Here is a 21124-nt window from a genome sequence, read left to right on the forward strand (position 1 = left end):
TGAGCATTGGCTTGCTAAGCCCAGGGTTGTAAGCTCGGTAAGTGAAAAATGCCCGTTAACTAAGAGGGAAGGAATTTGGATGCAGGAGGGGGTGTGGGCACTAGGAGGGAATTTGGGTGTGGGAGAGGGTCAGGGTGCCGGATCTGGGGGCTGCTCACCTCGGGCGGCTCCCAGCAGGCAGTGACCTGTCCTGGCTGTTCCTAGGCAGAGGCACAGCAGGCGGCTCTGCGTGCTGCCCCCACCCCGAGCACTGGCTCCGCAGCTCCCATTGGCCAGGAACCGCGATGAATGGGAGCTGCAGGGCAGCACCTGCGGACTAACACCCTCCTGACCGACATAAGTTTCACCAACAAAAGTGTTGGTGTGGACAGTGCTGTGTCAGCAGGAGATGCTCTCCCACTGACATAGCTAATGCAACCTGTTGTGTGTGGTTTAATTATGTCAGCAGGAAATCTCTCTCACACTGGCAAAAAAAGGCTACACATACAGTAGTGGTACAGCTGTGCTGCTGTAAGATCTGTAGTGTAAATATAGCCTAAAACTTGACTTCAGCAAGTTACAATCTTTGCTTAAACTGGTTTCTTACCTATATTCAGTTCCCAGAGACTTTCACCTACTTGGCTGAAGTCTCCGAAGTTCTGTGATTTCAAGAGCTCTAGCCTCTTTAATTCCCAAAGTGATGGATACCAAAATGGTTTTCTGTTTCTGCTTACATCTCCCAAAGTTCTTTGATCCTGTTACAAGAGTCAGGGTGGCTTCCTGTTGCTCTTCCCATCCTGTTGACTTCCCATCCCCCAGCTGATTCATATGTAAATTGAGCTTCCATTGTTTTGATTCCATAATGCTTAATTTACATTGGAAACAGATAAATAGCTGCCTTTCCTCCTCTCTGGGATAAAACCTGTGTCTCCCTGTGTTTGGTCACAGCCTTTAAAGCATAATATCAGTATCCATAATTCCTTATATAGTGTTAGTGCAACCATTTCACAGTGATATTAATCACCATTGAGTCACAGGCTTTCATAAGGGACCTTTCTCAATACACTTTTGTAATACAGTAATATTGTATACAATTAGTTGATTCAATTGCTCATCATTTGAGGTCCAGACTCCTTGTCTTTATAGCCCTGTAAACCTTTGAAATGTGTTCTTCTAAAGAGTTTCTCTCTCCTTCTGGGGTGTAGATGCCATGCTGTCTTCTCAACTGCGTGTTAGCTTGATTGCTTTATTTACCTTATAAGTAAATGTACCTTCATTGTCACCTCCTGATAACCAAGCTAGTCAGACAAGCAAATCCACATTCCTTTGTCTAGAGCAGAATGTAATTACCATGCAAGAACAGTAATGATGAGCGAGTTATTAAGTTTTTCAATGATATATTACATGCCATCTTTCAGATATATAACATGGCAACAGTGTATTAGCTGTAGTGAGTATGTCAGGACTGACAAGAGTTGCTGACACAGAATAGTGAAATACCAACAGGCCTCTGTGTCACAATGTGATGCCATAAAAATCCCTGAAGAAACACTGTGGTAAATCAGGCCCCTCCTTTTTTCTCTCAATTGAGAGCTAAAGGGGCTAAATGAACCGCCCCGGCAGCCCAATTTTTAGCCACAGAATAAGTGTCAGAATGAGCATTTTATGCACTAAAGAGAAATGGATCAGAGTCTCGTTTGCCCTTTGGGATGCCCAATAATTCAAATATTCTGTGACCTTACAAGGTTTTGTAGAAGCTATGATCAATGATCTGTAGCTGCATTAAATCAATGGAGTTACACTGGAATACAGCTAGAATAATGCAGTGGTAAATCAGTCCCATAATCTCTACACAATAAAAAAAGACATGTTAGCAGCAGGGTTTGCTGCAGAGGGCAAACTGGAAACTATAGGAGTTGTGGTTTAACCTTGATGAAAGGGGTTAACAAAGCTGAGAATCATTTGCACTTAAATGAATCCAAAGTGTAACATCTGAAAGCTAACACAGACAGTGTCTGAAGAGTTGCAAAATTATTGCTAGGGTCATACAGATCATCAATTAGAGCTTCTACAAAACCTTGTGAGGTCACAGAATGTCTGGGTATTAGATATCCTAGCAGGCAGGCAAGTCCCTGACCAGTTTATGTTTATTATAAGGAAATGTTCACACTAGTTAAATGGTCCTATGCTTACAGAGCATGCATTATAACTAGAAAAGTGGTATAAATCAACTCCTCCAAAATCCAACCCAAAAGAGACAAGAAAGGCAGCATAGCAATTATTGCTTTATAGGAAGTCAAGTATCAGAGGGGTAGCCATTTTAGTCTGGATCTGTAAAAAGTGACAGAGTCCTGTGGTACCTTATAGACCAACAGCTGTATTGGAGCATAAGCTTTCGTGGGTGAATATCCACTTCGTCAGATGAATGCTTTATAAGAAGAATGTGATGAGGACAAGGTCCTGAACCTAGCATGAAAGAAAAATGAAACAGTATTTGGAGGGATTTAATCTGTTTTCCACCACTGATTAAATCCAATCACACCGAGGAAAAGGAAAGAAAGAGTTAAGTATTGTAATATGAGCCTTCCCAGCTGAAAACATACCTACAGCCACACAGTTTTATGCTAAATCCTGTGATATCTACAAACAACCTCAGTACGTTTTCAGGGACAAAGACTTGGCCATACATGTACTGTAGAAAATCAAAGCAGATAGCTAGGATAGATCTACAAAAAGAAACCCTAGGGAATGAATGCTTAACCTTCCTTAACCCACAAGAGGCTCCCTTTCACTGCCTTTGTAATAACATTTAGAATGACCTAGTTTCATCTGAAAGTTTAATATATCTCTCTGTCTCCCTCAGGAGGGACAATATCAGAATTTCTATGAATAATGCAATGTTCTATATAAGTTTAGAAAACAACTGCATTTCAAATTTTAAAGCAGCATTACAGTCAGTTTTATTCAGGTTAAAATAGTACTTTTTTGCCTTTTTGGAGGGCATAAGTCACTGTGTTAGACTGCATTATTCCACAATGTCATTTCATGATTTTCTCTTTCTGCTTATGGACTAAACCCTAGCCCTATTAAAGTGAATGGCAATAGTAAATGTAATATATTTATTTTAACTGTGGCCACTGCAAATGTTGGAGATGGACTTTCAGTTTTACTATGTGTAATGTTAATCTTAAATATGTATTTGCCTGAGCTAGTCATAATGGTCTTTACATTAAAAGTGGTCCTTCTAAACAAGTATCACACAACCCTTGATATTTATACTGGAGTCAATGGAATTTTGATGCTTGTATACAATGGTTTGAGTGCTAAACCCAGGGTTGTGAGTTCAATCCTTGAGGGGGCCACTTGGGGATCTGGGGCAAAAATCAGTACTTGGCCCTGCTAGTGAAGGCAGGGGGCTGGACTCAATGATCTTTCATGGTCCCTTCCAGTTCTATGAGATAGGTATATCTCAGGCATTTGCATGTTAACTGGTATCTAAAGGAACTAGTCCATATTATAATCCAATCACTTCCCTAAATTCATATTCAAAAACAAAGCATTTTAATAATTGTACATGACTAACACTTCCAAGCTGGGAGAATTTGTATTACTTATATAAATGACCAAACAGACTGGCCTTTCAAATTTGTTTGTAAGAAATTCCTTCTTCATGGTCAGCTTATTTGGGATATTACAGTTTGCAGTGGATTTCGCAGGTGAAATGGAAATCCCTGAAAAATCAGGCTACATAATGGGGACAGTGACAAAGATGCAAATACACACAGTAGTTGCAAGAAACAGTTGAACAGTTAAATGGCCTAAGGCAATTTATTCTACCTGAAACAGTTTCAGTAATGCCACTGCTTGGTTCTAATATATATACAATTTAGTCTTGACTTTACAGACTTTGATACTGGTGCTGTCTGAATTAGTGAAGGAAATGGAAGGAAGCAGGAAGTGAGAGCAAGAGAGAGAAGATGACAGAGGATAAGGAAGGAAGGTTATAAATCATTTGAGTCTTCATATTTGCCTATTGCCAAAATTAGCATCTAGATTTGGATTATCCATCAACTCTTCCAGGCAGAAATATAGAATGGATATAATGTAATCTATTTACATAGAGCCAAATTCTGCCCTCTGCTGCACAGAAGTGCTAGAGGGCTTTGGGGTGGGATGGTAGGGATAGAGACACATACCCACATGCTAATGCATTAATGAAGCATCAAGACAGGATTCCTAAAATAGCACTAGGATGGAGGCCTGTCTGTTGCACCCCTGGGCTTTATTAGATCATTGCTGGAGGTGTGGCCAAGGCTCAAGCTGGCTAGTACACATCTGGCAGGCCACGTGGAACCCAGCCAGTGTGCTATTTCACTTTGGCACAGCACCAAACAGCATTCGTCAGTGCTTTTTGCTACACCCTCCAACTCACTCTGAGCTGTGCTTCCCTGCACCAGCAGGATGATTCTGTTGTCAAACATGCTGCCAACACCATTCTGCCAAGAATAACTACATCACTGAAGGCTTGGATTTCAGCTGTAATGTTGCATAAATCATTGGACCATTAAAAGGAATGCACTGCAAATGATTTTATTAAAATAAAGTCATAATGTCAAATTGAAAACTTCATAAAAAGCTTAGGCCTGGATGCACAAAAGCAGTTAGACTTCGTGACACTGACTGTCACGGCACTTAGAAAAATCACCATGATTCACAAAGCCTGAGTGAGGTGCCTTGGCTCCTGCATAATGAATATGGAGAGATAGATGCCATAGACAGCAATTCACAAAAGCCACATTCTAGGGAGCTGCCTAAATTAGGCAATGGGAGATGCTGACCAGAGGGGTGCTTGGTAAACCCCACCCCTCTCACAGAGATAGGCATCTAAGTCCAGGCTGCAGGGAGATGCCTATCTCTGGTAGCAACTCTCAGCTGTGAATCTTCTCCTGGAGTTAGGCCCCTATGCCGTTTTTACAAAAAGCTGGGGTGAGTGTGCAAAGCAGGACCATCAGGTCTAGCAGGTCCCTAGAACTTTCAACCCAGTGGCTAGAGTGCTCACCTGGGAGCAAGAGACACCCAGTTCAAGTCCCCCCCTCTGCTTGAGGGGAAAATGGAATTTGAACAGGGCACTGCCATGTCTTAGGTGAGGGCCCTAACCACTGGTCTATGGGATATTCTGATGTGGGCTCTCTTAGTTTCTGCTGTTGATGCTTTTTCAAACTGGAAAAACATATGAAGCCCTTTGGGCAAGAGCACAAGCGTGAGAAAGATTCTATTGCCTGTTGATTAGAGCGCTCACCCAGGATGTTGAAAATCCAGGATCCAGTCCCCCTGCTCCAACCATTCTTTCATTATTTATCCATGGTGGAACAGCTTCAACAGGAGAGACTGAGGGAGCCCCATATCCGAACATCCCATAGCTCAGTGGCTAGAGCACTTTTCTAATAGGAAACAAAACCTTCTTCAAATCCTTTTGTCCCCTCACATGGAGCAGGGGACTTGATCTGGGGTGTCTCCCACATTCCAAGTGAGTAACCATAGTCACCCTAAAGTTATGAGAGAGCCCCTCCTCCCCCTCCTGGATGTTTTGTGAGAACTCTCCAGAGGGGCCCAATCCAGTAGCCATGCTCAGAGGGCATCTACAGGATTGGGACTTGCATGCGACTGAGGCAGCCAAACACCTATTTTCCCCTGGTTTGTGACCCACTTTGAGGCTTAGGCAGGAGACAGGTGTCTGGAATCCTAGAGTGTGGCAGCAGTGCATATGCCAAGAGGCAGAAACATTGTCCTTAGGGAACTTTTACTCTAAAACCTTAGGCACCGAGCGAGTTTAGGTGCCCACAGGGTTCAGTGGGAGTTTTGTACATTGCAGTGATCCCCAAACTGGGACTTAGGGGACTAAAACAGGACCTTAGGTGCCTAACGTCTTTTATGCATCCAGGCCTTATGCATCCGATGAAGTGGGCTGTAGCCCACAAAAGCTTATGCTAAAATAAATTTGTTAGTCTCTAAGGTGCCACAAGTACTCCTGTTCTTTTTGCGAATACAGACTAACATGGTTGCTACTCTGAAAGATAAATCTTGTCACTTTTCTGAGAAACCTTCTGGGGAGATCTGATCAATCAGAGCTTTTTCCCTAAGAGAAGAGAACTGAAAGTCACTAAGGAGTTCTCATATCTTTCCTTCTCCTCCCCAACAGGCCTGCTATCTCCCTTTTGTGTCAGAAACAGGGAAGATAAGTGGCCTTTGAAAATGACTACAAGAGCAAGGGAGAGAGAGAGTAACAGCCATAGGTTGTCAGACTAACAATGTGGGAGCTGGAGCTGAATATCAAGTCTTTCCCAGGAACCCCCAGAGAGGTGTAAAATATGATTATAGGACTAAAGTCATTCCATATTGGACTCATAGGAGTGCTTCTGAATTATAGGATAATAACCCTAGAGTGGATGACTCCCTCATCGAACTCAGAAGTATTCCGCTGCTTTGCTCTCTCTCTGGGAGGTAACTGCTGTAAGTTAAATACATAGTACAATAGGCGACAGAGAAATTTGGGAATGAATTAAAAAGCTAACTTCTTAGGCTTGGAGATGGCAGCAAATAAGGACAATGATCAGTTAGCTCCTTCTCCTTCTGTGTCCTAATTCTATTTCTTTCATCCTAATTCTAGCAGCAAGATTAAAAAATTTTATGCCCACCTGTATGAGCGTCTGCTTAGATTCACACTAATCATCCTTGAGGGGAGCATTTGGAACCTTTGAAAGTTAGGTGCCCAGATCCAGTCCACTGCACTCACTTTGTCATGTCATTCTATTTTGTTCAAAGTTCTGGAACAGCCTTCCAAGGGGAGGAGTGGGGACAAAAAAACTGACCGGCTTCAAGATTGAGCTTGATAAATTTATGGAGGGTATGGTATGATAAGCTAGACTAGTGCAAATGGTGGCTTCTCTGTAACTTGAAGTCTCTAAACCATGATTTGAGGACCTCAGTAACTATTATGGGAGTCTATTACAGGAATGGGTGGGTAAGGTCCTGTGGCCTGCAATGTGCAGGAGGTCAGACTAGATCATCATGATGGTCCCTTCTGACCTTAAAGTCTATGAATCTATATAGGATCTCATTCCACCCTGATCACCAAATAGTACGTGAGCACCTTCCAGTAGTGCATTAAGGGACATGACTAACATCTGTCATATATGGTTCATTCTTTCATCTACACAATTGTGTGTACAGTGGAGTGTTTGTTTTTTTAAAGGTACATGCTGCTATGTATTTATATTAGAGAAGGCAAGGTTGAAGAAAAGCGTCTCCTTTTTTGAAGCAGAAGGTGGTGAGGTTTCTTATGGTCCTTCATTCCTGGGGGAATTTGTTCCACCATCTCAAATTGGCCTCTGAGAAAGCTCCGTCCCTTTTACCCCTTATGGTAGAAAGTTCCATTTAGGTTTGCCAGGTGTCTGGTTTTCAAGCAGAACGCCCGGTTGAAAACGGATCCTGGTGGCACCGGTCAGCATCGCTGACTGGGCTGTTAGAAGTCCAGTTGGTGGCACCACAGGGCTAAGGCAGGCTCCCTGTCCGCCACGGCTCCGCGCAGCTCCCGGAAGCAGCAGCATGTTCTCACTCTGGATTCTAGGCGTAGGGGCAGCCAGGGGGCTCCATGCACTGTCCCCCACCCCAAGCACCAGATCTGCAGCTCCCATTGGCCAGGAACTGCAGCCAATAGGAGCTGCAGGGGGGATCTGTGCACAGAGCCGCCACGCCTCCGCCTAGGAGCTGGAGTGGGGACATGCCACTGCTTCCGGGAGCTGCCTGAGGTAAGCGCCACCCAGAGCCTGCAGCCCTGACCCTCTCCCATACCCCGCCGCAGTCTTGACCCCCTCCTGCACTCCAAACCCCTCGTCCCCAGCCCCACCCCAGAGCCTGCACCCCTGGCTGGAGCCCTCACCCCCACACACACTCCAACCCCTTGAGCCAGCCCAAAGCCCCCTCCCGCATTCTGAACCCCTCGTCCCAGCCTGGAGCACCCTTCTGCACCCCAAACTCCTCATCCCCAGCCCCACCCCAGAGCCTGCACCCCTGGCTGGAGCCCTCACCCCCCCCCACACTCCAACCCCTTGAGCCAGCCCAAAGCCCCCTCCCGCATTCTGAACCCCTCGTCCCAGCCTGGAGCACCCTTCTGCACCCCAAACCCCTCATCCCCAGCCCCACCCCAGAGCCTGCACCCCCAGCCGGAGCCCTCACCCCCTCCTGCATCCCAACCCACTGCCTCAGCCTGGATTTCCCTCTGGCACCCTGAGCTCCTCATTTCTGGCTCCATCCCGGAGCCCGCACCCCCAGCCGGAGCCCGCACCCCCTTCCGCACCCCACTCCCCTGAGCCAACCTTGTGAAAATGAGCGAGTGAGTGAGGATGGGGAGAGTGAGTGACAGAGTGGGGGGGATGGAGTGACCGGGGCGGGGCCTCGGAGAAGGACGGTGCCTTAGAGAAGGGGCGGGGCAAGGGTGTTTGGTTTTGTGCGAGTAGAAAGTTGGCAACCCTAGTTCCATTATCATGGGTTAGATTATAAAACTGCATTAATTCTGTACTCTTGCATTTGATCTTAAGGTTTGGGGGTTTTGTAATGTTTGGGAGCCTAATCGCTGTATATTGATATGACTCTCCATCATTTATTCTCCCATGTGGAACAGATCCCATATTAGTGGAAAGTATACATGTGAACAATAAATCAAAAGTCTTAGAAAACAATACAGTACAACTGTAGGGAATAACAGGTTAAACCCAAATTCAGCTGGAATTCAATTATGCACGATTTCTATACAATAGGAAATTGCATTTTTGAAAGGGGAAAAATGAAAGTTTTTATTATGATCTATGTATCCCAAAAAATATAGGTCAGCTCAAAATTCTAGTGACTGCCTCTCTATACCATGTGAACGTATATTATAAATATACACAGACAGTTAAAAGGCATTATGTTTTATAAAATGAAATTAATATTGAGTATAAATGTTACTAAATAATTGTATTTATGAAAAGGAAGAATATAATTAGATTCGGAATTAGAAAAAACTATTTAATCTGCATCTGATTCCTTATTTATATTCAAAATGGTATTAGTTTAACTAACGATGTGATTTTAAACTGATTTAATTAAACCGGTGCAAAACCCTTGATGGATACTTTTAATTTGATTTAAACCTGCCTTATATCTGTGCAGTCTAACTTGATTTTTTGTGAAGTGAAATTAATATAACCAGATTTAAATCAAATTAAGAGTATTCAGACATAGTTCCGCACCCATTTAACTAAATCAGTTTGTTAACCAACAAAGTTAACCTGGTGCAACTGTGAATATAGAAGCGGCCAGAGTAGAATTAGAACTAAAGGAAGAGAGAAGTATTTAGCTTTTATGGTCTGTACTGAGCTAGAATATATTACTGTAGAAAGAAACAAGATCCCTCACTGAGATTAATTTAGAATTAAAGCAAATTTGATTTTTTTAGGAATTACACCCTAACACTAAAAAGTAATGAAATAAATTCAGACAACACACATCAAGCTCCAAGCATTAGTCCACTAGCATCTAATTTCTTCTCTCGTGCTCACTTTCAATTCAACATCATTAGTACCCTCAATACAGTGTTAATAAATCAAAAATTAACATTAATAAATGTTAATAGTAGCATAAGCCTTACATTAATCTACAGTCTAAAAGTGAAGAGGAATATTTTACCAGCACTATGTTATATCCTTATTACAAAGCAGTTCCTACATTTCTACTGTCACAGACTATAATGGCAATGAGTATAATAACTATCCTAGCACAGATATTTTGCATGTTTAGATAAGGTGAACCACTAGAAACTGAAAACAGTAAATGTATAATCTGAGACAATTTGACTGGTAATGCTTATGACACAAAAGCAGTAACAATAGATTTTAGAGTAGATATTTGCAAATCAATAAAGGTGAATTAACATTAATGAAAGCCCGCTTTTTCCCCTTGCCTGGATATACCAGTTTGTTAGATGTCGTGTGTATACTATGTCAAAGTTTCCTCTGCTGCTAAAAATCCTTTCAAATAGTGGCATGCATTTTAGAGAACAGCATGAATATTTTACTACCCTGTAGCAGAGTAGTAAAGTAGTTCCCTTTTGTTTTTATAAGAATAAAATCAGCTCTGTGGTTTTCTTCCAGCTGCAATTGATGGATGAGGTCTGATCGCTTTATACTTTTTAAGATTCTATATACTATTTTCTCCTTGACAATGCTATCTAGAACCAATTGTTAGAAATCACGTGCCTAGCATGATATCAGTTCTGATCTGGTATTGCAACTACTACATGTGATCATGTTTAATAAAATATTCCACAGCTATATTATAGGCACATATAGCCTGCTATGAAAGGCAGCAACTCTGTTGTGAGTCATCCCTTGTATTAGCTTTTGCAGCCTATTTCTACTGTGGAACTGTGCTGGTTGTTAAGTAGTTTGTCTTTTAAAGAAGTGTGTTTGAACTGGAACAGAGCTATATGCTTGCTCTTCTTGGATACAGTCAAGACATTCTGTGATAGTGCCCTTCAAAAAATTGCAATGAAACTACCACAGAACATATGCTAATACAAGGTTTGTTCAGGGTTTTTAAAAAATACTTAATTAGACTTCCAGTAATATTACTACCGCCATTGCTCCAACTGTCTGCCTCTGCCTTGAATTGCTTGGCTGGTGACTATTAAAATAGCACATCAGCAACATTCCTTTTGTGACCTGGTTGGAACTGTAGAAATATGGCTCAGAATGAAAGCGTTTCCTTTTAGTTCCCTGTATACTATGGTTTGGTTTTGGATGGTTGAACGGGGAGCTGTAAGGGCATTACAAATTATGCCCCAGATTTCTGTACCAACAACATTAGTCCCTGATCTGCAACTGTGAGATCTGGAAAACTCTTGGTTTTATAAAAAAAATAAGAGCTCTGATCTCTCCTTTCAGGATATGCTGAGTACAAAGCAAGCCTGGCTCTTATTCCGTGTTCTGCATATAGAAAACTGATTACCTCTGCTCAAAGCAAGTTTACAGCTTTGCCTGTTATTCTTATTTCTTTACAGTGACCTAGTTTACTTAAGTCTCTCAGGAAATAAAATAATAATTTGTTGCACTTACACAGCTCCCTTCATCAGAGCTTCTCAGTGTGCTTTGAAACATTAATTAAGCATGCCTTAAAACACCTTATCAGGTAAGTACATACAAAGAATATTTCAAATGGGATCAACATAAAAGATGTATAAATGGCTTTGTCTTCGCCAAGAGACACTGGTAATGTCCTACATGCTCATGAGGGCTTGGAATGGGAAACGAATAATGACAAGGAAATTGCAATACTGTCTGAACAATAATCTGTAAAAAAACATTTTTGTGGCCATCAAGTACACTTTAAGCATAATTTAAAAACACCAGGATTCCCTTGGAGATTAAGTCTTGAATTTCATACAGTTTTATTATCTATCCTGTTCAGAAACTATTTTTTTCATGAAAGGAGCTAGCAACGTTAGCCCAGACTTAAAAGGACTTTTCTATTCAACATGTCACCAGTTATATCTTTATTTTTAGCCCATTTTCACATTCCAAGATTAAGGGATCTCTCAGTCTTCTGAGAGTCTAGGTATAAAAATTAGTATTACAAACTATAAGGGACTGGCAAGATTTGTCTTAACATGTCACTGTCCACAGGTGGTGATCCGGCTTGGAAAGAGTTACATGGTTTCTGCTGACCCACTGAGGCAGATGGTTCATTACCCCCACCCAGATATAAAGAGGTGGCAGAGACTGTCTACAGAGAAAGAACTTACGGTGATGGCTGAGCAGTTCTGAGGAAGGAAGCAGCCAACCCTGTAGAGTTTCTCTTTAAATACCAAACTGGGGGAAGGGAAATGAGGGCAGGAGACTGGAGAGAGTATTGAACTCTGCACAGCATGTGAGCCCTGGTTTTAGAGCAGATTGAGAAAGGCAGTTGCTCACACAAATACTCAAATGCAGAAATAAATACTTCATATGCAAGAGAGCAGTCACACATGAAATGGGATGGTAAAGGATATGGGAGAAATAAGTGTTACGTCCATAGGCACATTGGAGAATTTGAAACCAATTGGTAAAGCCCATGGATATCAACCTGTGTATGGAATACGCCACATATTTACCGACGCAGCTGAGACTCAAACCCAGACCATCAGCTACAACAGTAAGTTTACTAGATGAGCTAAACAAAGGAAGACTTCAGCAGTCAAAACCAGTCGGAACTATGCTAAGCTTTACTCAGCTAGAAATCTTAGTGTAGTAGATTTTAAAGCCAGAAGGGAATATTAGATCTGACTTCCTGTATATCACAGGCTATTAAATTTAACCTGTATTGAGCCCAATAAGTTGTTTTTGATGAATACATATCTTCCAGAAAGGCATCCAGTCTTAATATGAAGGCATCAAGAGATAGAAAATCCACCTCTTCCCTTGGTAATTTGTTCCAATGTTTAATCAGCCCTACAGTTAAAAACATGTGCCTCACTTCCGGTTTGAAATTGCCTGGCTTCAGCTTCCAGACATTGATTCTTGTTATGCCTTTCTAAAGCAGATTAAATAGTCTTTTAGTATTTTCTCCTCATGAAGGCACTTCTACACTGTTATCAAGTCACCTCTCAAACTTTTCTCAAACAGCCTCTCACTGTAAGATATTTTCCTCAGAGAGGTGAAGTGACTTGGCCAGTAGGCCAGTGGGAGAGCCAGAAAAAGAACCCAGGTCTCCTGAGACTGAGTCCAGTGCTTTCTAATGCTATTAATCTGCAAATATTACTCCACCTATTAGGGATCAAGCCCCCAGCCTAAATACCCTTAGCAGATTTGTCACCTTCCATGCATTCTTAGCTCAGTCAGCACCACACAGTTTAACACAATTAGCACAGTCAGTCATGTGGTATAGTTTAAATCATACATCTGGGAGTTAAAATAAAGGATTTGGTGGCTAAGCCAGCAAACAAGATGGTTGCTTAATGGTTTAATTTTGGAGGTAGAAAGAGAAGCACCAGTCACTAACGCTAACCTGAAGGACCTGGAGCAGAAAATAAGAAGCTGAATAAGGAGATGAAAGAAGAACTGCAGGCCAATATTATGGACATCAAAAGTTAAATCAGTGAGGTTAATAAAAAAAAAAAAAGTTGAAATAGGATAAAACAGCAATTGAAAATTATTACCAATCTAGGTCAAAGACTGCAAATAATATTTTTTTAAAGAGAGAATTAAAATTACAGGACATGTAGAATAGGAAATATGGAAACAATGTAAGGATTAAAGGTATTCTGGAGGAAGAAATTCTCTGGAAATGCAAATGAGATTTTTCAAAGTATATTAAAATTGGGCAGCCAGGTTGGCATTTATAGTGAAGGGGTACACATGTCCCTTTTTCCCAAGTCTCCATTAGGATCAAGACAGACATGTGATTATCTGTCTACATTAATACTAAGGTAGGAAATACATACTAAGAGCTATGAGGAAGAGATCTGAAACATGGATCATACTTTCACCAACCCATAAAAACCTTTCCAGATCTGGTAACCTCAGCCCATAGAAAATAAAAGGAACTGCACCAAGTAACCACAATTCTTAGAAAATGGGGGTTCCCATTAGACCAGTGGTGGGCCACCTGTGGCCCATCAGGGTAATCCGATTGCGGGCCGCGAAACATTTTGCCGATGTTGACCGTCTGCAGGCACAGCCCCCTGCAGCTCCCATTGGCTGGGAACGGCAAACCGCAGCCACTGGGAGCTGCCGGGGGCCGTGCCTGCGGATGGTCAATGTCAGCAAAATGTCTCACAGCCCATGGGCCGCAGGTTGCCCACAACTGCATTAGACGGTCCTTTAAATGGAGAAGTGTGTTTTTTTTTCAGAGCCAAAGGAAGGAAAAGAGATACTAATGAAAATGGGAAGAGGCAACTCAACTAGGGAACAACAGACCGAATGGGAAAAAAGCAACTGAACCTACATGTCACCAAGAAACAACTGGGAATCAGTGAGACCAAAGTGAAAGAAAACAATATAAAAAGATGCAACAAGACAACAAGACAGACCTGAGAACGGTAGTAGACCAGACATAGAAGAACAAGATTAGAATATGGGTTAAATCATTATTCTAAGTAATAGATATTGCTATAAAAATATAATATGGATAATCGGCTGTCTAGCACCCAGGAAGCAGTGTACTTAATAGATACAAATTTATTGCTAAATTAATGCTGTGGTTCATAGGATTTAATAGACAAAGAGAACAGTGATTTAGCTGGGGACCTTGCTATCCTTCCCCTAATGAAGTATATTTGATGTTAGAGTTATCAATATGAGAATGTTTGTGATATTCATTGAAAAGGAGTCATTTACAGTGAAAATTTTAAGAATACATGAGCTCAAGATTATACCACAATCTTATAATGTTGTGCATTGTAAGAACATTTGATAAGGCCTGGTTTTTGTTAAATATATAGATCCCTTCAGCAGGGATCCAGCACATGCCTATAGGAAGAGTTCAGGTTCCCATGGACAGTGGGGACCAGCCAATAATAGGGGAAGGAAGAGAGAAGTGGGAATGGGAACAGAAAGTCAGAAGTGAAGGAAAAATATAAATCAAACTGGGTTTCGTGACAATAGAGGCACCAACACCTCTAAACTTTCAGAAAGAAATACAGCTTTTTTTCTAACCCTGCAAATTTGTACACCAAGATCAGCTACATCCAGTCCTCATCATCCATTGGTAGCAGATAATATAGACTGAAATATCATACCTCAGATATCATATCCCAAGTGTGGACACAATGGATGTGACCCAATTTAACATTAATAGTGGGGATCCTATAGAAAAGACTTAGAAATTGAATGGTTCCCTAATAAAGCATTTGGGGGGGTTTATTTATTTATTTATTTACTTGTTGGATTTGGCTTTTGGTTGCTTGGTTGTTTGATATTATCAAAACAGAAACTAAGTGGGTTTTGTACTAATGATAAAGGTCAAACCTCTATAAACATTGCCTAGAATGCATATGAAAGCAGTAATAGCAGGGAAATTAGCCTCGCGTCCCAAAGGAAAAAAGAAAGGGAAACAGAAGCAAATTACTAATGGAGATTAAAAAAATGCAAGCTTTGCATAAAATAATGAGGTCTAGAAGTATATTTAAATGCCTCTTCTTCCTCAGAAAGCAACTAAATGCCATATTTCTAGAGAACACTAAAAAGGCCCTCAGCTAGCTGACAGAGATTTTAGGAGGGGGCAATAAGGCTAATAAACTCCTTGCCTGCAGATTAAGAAAAAAAGGAATGAAAAGAGTCAAATTCAGGCAATACAAATTCAAAATCAGAAGTAAAATTTAAGACCAGGGAGATTGTTGAAGGATTCCGAGGCTTCATACAAATTTTTATGCCTCAAAAGACCCACTGGAGAAAATTATAGACTATATTCATGCCTGTTAACCCATGAACAGGAATACTTAGAAAGACCAAGAGAGGAAGGGGAGTTTATAAAGGTGAATAAATCTGCGCCGACACAAAAATCTCCAGGACCAGATGGGTTCTCAGAGTTTTATAAGAGGACATCAGATATAATTGCTGGTAAACTACCCAGTCTATTGAATTGTTTGTTTGTTTTTTAAAAGCGCAATGAGATTCCCAATACAATTCCAGAAGCAGATACAGTAGAAATACCAAAGTTACAAAGAGACAAGGTGCTATCTGGCTCATGTGGGCCATTCTCACTTCTTAATGTAGACATGAAAATACTTTCAGAGACTCTTTCCAGAAGACCAGAAACAGTTCTTCTTCAGTTAATATACATTTGATCAAACAAGTTTCCTACATAACAGATAACAGAGCAATAACATTGGATGAATCATAGTAGTAATTCATGATATTCAAAATAAAAAGAAATAGAGATCTACCACTATCTTTAGACTCTGAGAAGGTCTTTGCTAAAGCAAGGTGGCCCTTCATAAAAACACTGCTATTAGAGGAGGGTTTTGGAGTTTAAGAAAACAATATATCTCTAATCCCCAAATAAAACTTTCATTTGAATAAACAGTTTACTGTTGTAGACCTAGAACTATTAGCCTATAAATATTTACATTTAATAATTGGGCCACACCATTTGCAGCACATACACTCAACTTCATCCTTTTCTCCTGTTTTTCTTTTTTTTAAACTTTCAAATACTTCCTTGTGTTCTGAAATGTATTCAGACACAGATTTTCATTTTCTTCCCATTTTACTGTGTCAAATCTTTAAACCATTATCTGCTAACAGCTTGAAATGAGTATGTGGTATGTGTGAGATTCATCAGTACGCTCATGCACTTCAGAGCTTGCATGTGTATGTACCCTGTTTGTTTCTTGTGTGTATTTTCTAGACTAATACATAGCCTTATCTCAACAGGCAGCTTTGCATATATACACAGACTAACATATTATCATAATACATATATCTCATGTATTATATTTTCCTAATAAAACAAATGATTTTTTATATATTTGAATGATACAAAAGTAGGGTGAAAATCAGAAAAAAAATGAATACTTTTTGTAAAACCCAGGAATTTTTTGGTAAAAATCAGTTTAAACTGTAAATGAAGGGGGTTATATATTATAGATCTCAAGATCAAGTAGATTTTATAATGTATGTGGAACAAGGTGTGCTGAGTCTGGAGCTAACTTAGAACCTGTCATTCTACTACCCACCATTATATATTAATTGGGAAGTGATTGGAAGACAGGTAGTCGACAGAGGATGTCCACTAACGGAGTAGAACTACAACGGAAGGGCTAATTGAGGGGGAGGTAACCCCAGCAACTGGGATTATATAAAAAGACAGGAAGGGAGTGGTCGAGAAGAGTTAGGAGCCTGAAAGAACGCTGAAGTTGGCAGGACTAGATGCTGCTAGTACTGTTCCCTGCCCTAGAAGCAAGTGGGAAGCTGTCTGTGAACTGTACCCAGGGCCAATCAGAGGGGGTGGGGGCAGGAGGGCCATTTGGCCTGGGCCCCAAGCTCAAAGGGGGCCTCAAATTTAGACACTTGTTAATTTTTTGGCATTTGATAAGTTTCGCAACTTGTTTTTATGTGTATCCCTATCGGACCAGAATGTGACACACTCTCTCAGTTTAGAGCTACAAATGTAAGGAAATAAGAGATGTGATTTGGTAAAAGACATAATTTTTTTGTTAACTGATATAGATTTTGTCATATTAAAGAGTTAAAAATGTTCATAAATATTAATAAAAATATATCGGTTCTGATGGCACAAGGTTAGACCGTGATGAATGTGTCTTCTCAGATCAGCTGATTATATAAACAAACCACTACTAGTGATTGGTGCTGGATCAAGTGCGTGTTGAAAGGTAAAGAATTGTTACATTTTAGTGTCTTTATAGTTTTGCGTCTAATTGACTAAGGAATTATTTATGTGTGAGAATTCCTCATTATTATCTTCATATGGTATCTAAAAGAGGTGACTTGTCGGTTGGTTGAGCCCTAACTTGGTAGCTTGGCCATCATCATAGGCTTTCATAGTCTATAGGCCCAGATTCAAGGTGAAAATTTGTGAGGACAGTCTTGTACAGTGAGTTTCATGAGGACACATGTTTGAAATTTTTGGACATTATCCCTCTGTCTGTATCTGTGTCTGTGTTTACTATATATATGTCATCCCTTTGTCTTCAGCTCAGCCTGTTATATTATACCTTGCGTGCTTGAGTTTTGATTCAGTGATAAAGATAATAACCTGTCTGACTGTTTCATTTTGTGTTCTTAATTAGTATTCCTTCGTTGATAATTTTCTCTTGACTGAATTCTCTACAGAAACTAATAACTGGAAAAAACTTCTTGAATGCATATTAAATGTCATCCTTTTTTTTTCTGAGCAGGGATTGGCTTTCTTTGGTTCCAGTCAACGTATTGGTGATCGTGCAAATGGAAACTTTCTAGGCATAGTTGAGCTCCTCATCAAATATGACCCACTTTTATCAGAGCATGTTAAACATGTTCGAGAATCGCAAGAGAGTCAAAAGTGCATGCAAGTCCATTATCTCTCCACACGCATACAAAAAAAGCTTACTGAGCTATGTGGGTCATTCGTACAAACAACAATTCTTGATGAGATTCGAAATGCCGAGTATTTTTCAATCATGGTTGATGTCACTCCAGATTGTTCTCACAAGGAACAGACTACTGTGGTTATTCGATATGTTAAGATTGTAGACAGCTCAAAATTTTCAACTGAAGAAAGGTTTATTTTGTTTGATAATTTCATGAGAAAACCTGGATAAGAAATTGCTGCTTGAGTACCAGCAATTCTAAAAGGTTTTAAGTTAGATTTTCAAGTCTGCATTGGTCAAGCCTATGACAATGGATCTAATATGGCTGGGAAGTACAAAGGTGTACAAGCAGTTCTGCTTGAGCATAATTCAAACTGCATTTTCTCCAGCTGTGGAATCCACACACTAAACCTTAGAGATGTTGACTGTGCTGAATCATGCAAGGAGGCAATTACTTACATTGGAACTGTTCAGCAAATGTACAATCTCTTCAGTAGCAGTCCACAAAGGTGGGAAATTCTGAAGCAATATCTTCCTGTTTCACTGCATGGGATGTCCAAAACTAGATAGTCTGCACAGATTGATGGTATTCAACCAGTTGCACAGCATTTGAATTCAGTAAGAGGCTTTAAATGAGCTTGAATCTCTCAATCTCACTGCAGACTCGAACTGAACTTCTGTCTATTCAGAAGCACATGTCCAAATTTGAATTCATTCTGATGTCATCTTTCTGGATGAAGCTACTTACAATGATCCACCAAACTAATCAGGTAATGGAAGTATGCAATGCTACACTTGATGTTGAGAGGGATAACACTGAAACGCTTATCAATGACATTCAACAGATTCATGAACAATGGGATGCAATCCTGACTGAGTCCAAATTAGTAGCACAGAATATTGGCATTTCATCTGAGTTCTCCACCAATCGCAACTTACCTACTGAATCCGATGCCGAGCAGCATTATAGGGTCAATGTCTTCTTTGTCATCATTGACTCTATTCAGTCAGGTCTTACACATCGATTTGAGTCACTGTGACTAATTTGTATCCTTTTGGGGTTTCTTTGGCAGTTCAACAGACTGAGTAATGAAGATCTACTTTCTGCAGCTGAACAATTTCAGCAACAGTAAAACAAAGAAATCTCAAAGGATCTCAGTGATGTGTTCATCTTCCTCAAACTAATATATTCCACGAACTTTAAATTGGATTGCAAGCGAAAGGAATTGCTTCAAGTAATACTCAAACTTGGAATCTTTGGGGTGTTTCCTAATATCACAATTGCATTGCGTATTTTTGTCAGTTTGCCTGCATCAGTGGCTTCAGGTGAACACACCTTCAACGTGCTGAAGAGGGTAAAGAACTATCACCATTCAACTATGGGACAAGAGCATTTGAATGGGCTCACCATGCTTAATATCAACTGTGACATTGCACGAAAGCTAGATTTTTCCGCAGTAATTAGTGCGTTTGCACAGAAAAAGGCTAGAAAAGCATTTGTTAAATAAAAAAAATATTCAAATTATGTGTCACTTTTTTTGGTGCCTTATTTTGTTTTCATGTGTCGTCATTTTTTATTTTATTATGGCTAAGGGCCTCAAAAGCTGGAAATGGCCCGGGCCTTTTTGGACCTCTGAGAGGGCCTGACTGTACCTATGTGTAATGTAAATAACATTACAGTTGTGGTCTGCTGGAAGAATACAATAAAACACAGTGGTAGTAAAGGAGACCTGGAGTGTTTATGGTCTGTGATTAAGGCCTGAAAGGTTACCATTTTTGGAATCTGAACAAAATAAATACACTGACAATGATATGGCACTGCCAAATACAAATGGGTCTTTTAAAGTTAGCAAATGCAGGTTATGAATAAGATTAATACTTGATGGAAACTTCGTGTATTTTAATAATGACAAAATAAATGTAAAAAATAAATAAAGGGTTTAATATAAAACTTTTGGATCTAAAAAACTAAAAAATTGAGTGGGTTTTAAAACTTGTAATGATAGGCTATTTTGATTGTTTTACTTTTCAATTTGTTATTAATTTATTTTTTTACTATGGTATAATTTAATCTATCAGACATCTGGGAGTTAAAATGAAAGATTTTTGACAACTCTCATAACAACATTATGAGCCAATGGAAGGTGACCAGGCTTGCCCTTATAAACTCAAATACCATTAAACCTGTATTTCATCACCTTAATTCCATGTGTACAGCTTCTTCTTGCAGTGATTTATGCTTCTTACTGCTATTGCTGACTTCAGCAGTTCATTCTGTCTTCCAGCCACTCATTGAGATAATCAAATTAATGTTTTAACATAGTATTTTTATTATTATTTCAAAAAAAGAGATACATTTTAGTAACATTAGTGGGGAAGAGGAGGACGGTAGAAATTCTTGTCAGCAGGAAATATGGTCCATCATATAATATGGAAGACTTGAAATGTAGACCCAGTTAGCTTTGTAGTAGATTTTTTGCCACCCAACTAGCAAACCAACTAGCCTTCAGATGTCATGGCACTTTATTCACACCAGAAAACATGCATACATAATGGCAGGTAATGAATGATTATTCCTTAAATTATGTTGATACAGTTTATTGGTTAAAATTATGGATCAGAGACTCCAAAAGAGTTCTGGGTTTTGCAAAATAAAGTTTGCAGATGATACAAAAATTGGGGGAGTGGTAAATAATGAAGAGGACAGGTCACTGATTCAGAATGATCTGGATCTCTTGGTAAACTGGGCGCAAGCAAAAAATATGTTTTTATATGGCTGAATGTAAATGTATACATCTAGGAACAAAGAACGTAGGCCATACTTACAGGATGGGAGACTTTATCTTGGGAAGCAGTGACTCTGGAAAGGATTTGAGAGTCATGGTGGATAATCAGGTGAGCCACTGTGGCCAAAAGGGCTAATGTGATCCTGGAAAGCAGAGACAGGGGAATCTTAAGTCAGAGTAGAGAGATAATATTACTTGTATATTTGGCACTGGCATGACTGCTGCTGGAATAGTCTATCCAGCTCTGGTGCCCACA

The 21124-nt window shown here is 40.2% G+C and overlaps 2 long non-coding RNA genes across 2 annotated transcripts in view; one reads left to right on the forward strand and one right to left on the reverse strand.

The window, feature by feature from the left end:
- Nucleotides 1–2484, reverse strand: part of LOC135983667 (uncharacterized) — a 92582-nt gene extending 90098 nt beyond the window's left edge. Inside the window, exon 1 of the long non-coding RNA XR_010601391.1 lies at nucleotides 2340–2484. This is a non-coding gene — a long non-coding RNA (uncharacterized LOC135983667). The remainder of the gene's footprint in view (nucleotides 1–2339) is intronic.
- Nucleotides 1–21124, forward strand: part of LOC135983668 (uncharacterized) — a 36133-nt gene that overhangs the window by 7675 nt on the left and 7334 nt on the right. The gene's annotated exons all lie outside the window — the stretch shown is intronic.

Source organism: Chrysemys picta, chromosome 5, assembly GCF_011386835.1.
Source record: "Chrysemys picta bellii isolate R12L10 chromosome 5, ASM1138683v2, whole genome shotgun sequence".
NCBI lineage: Eukaryota > Metazoa > Chordata > Testudines > Emydidae > Chrysemys > Chrysemys picta.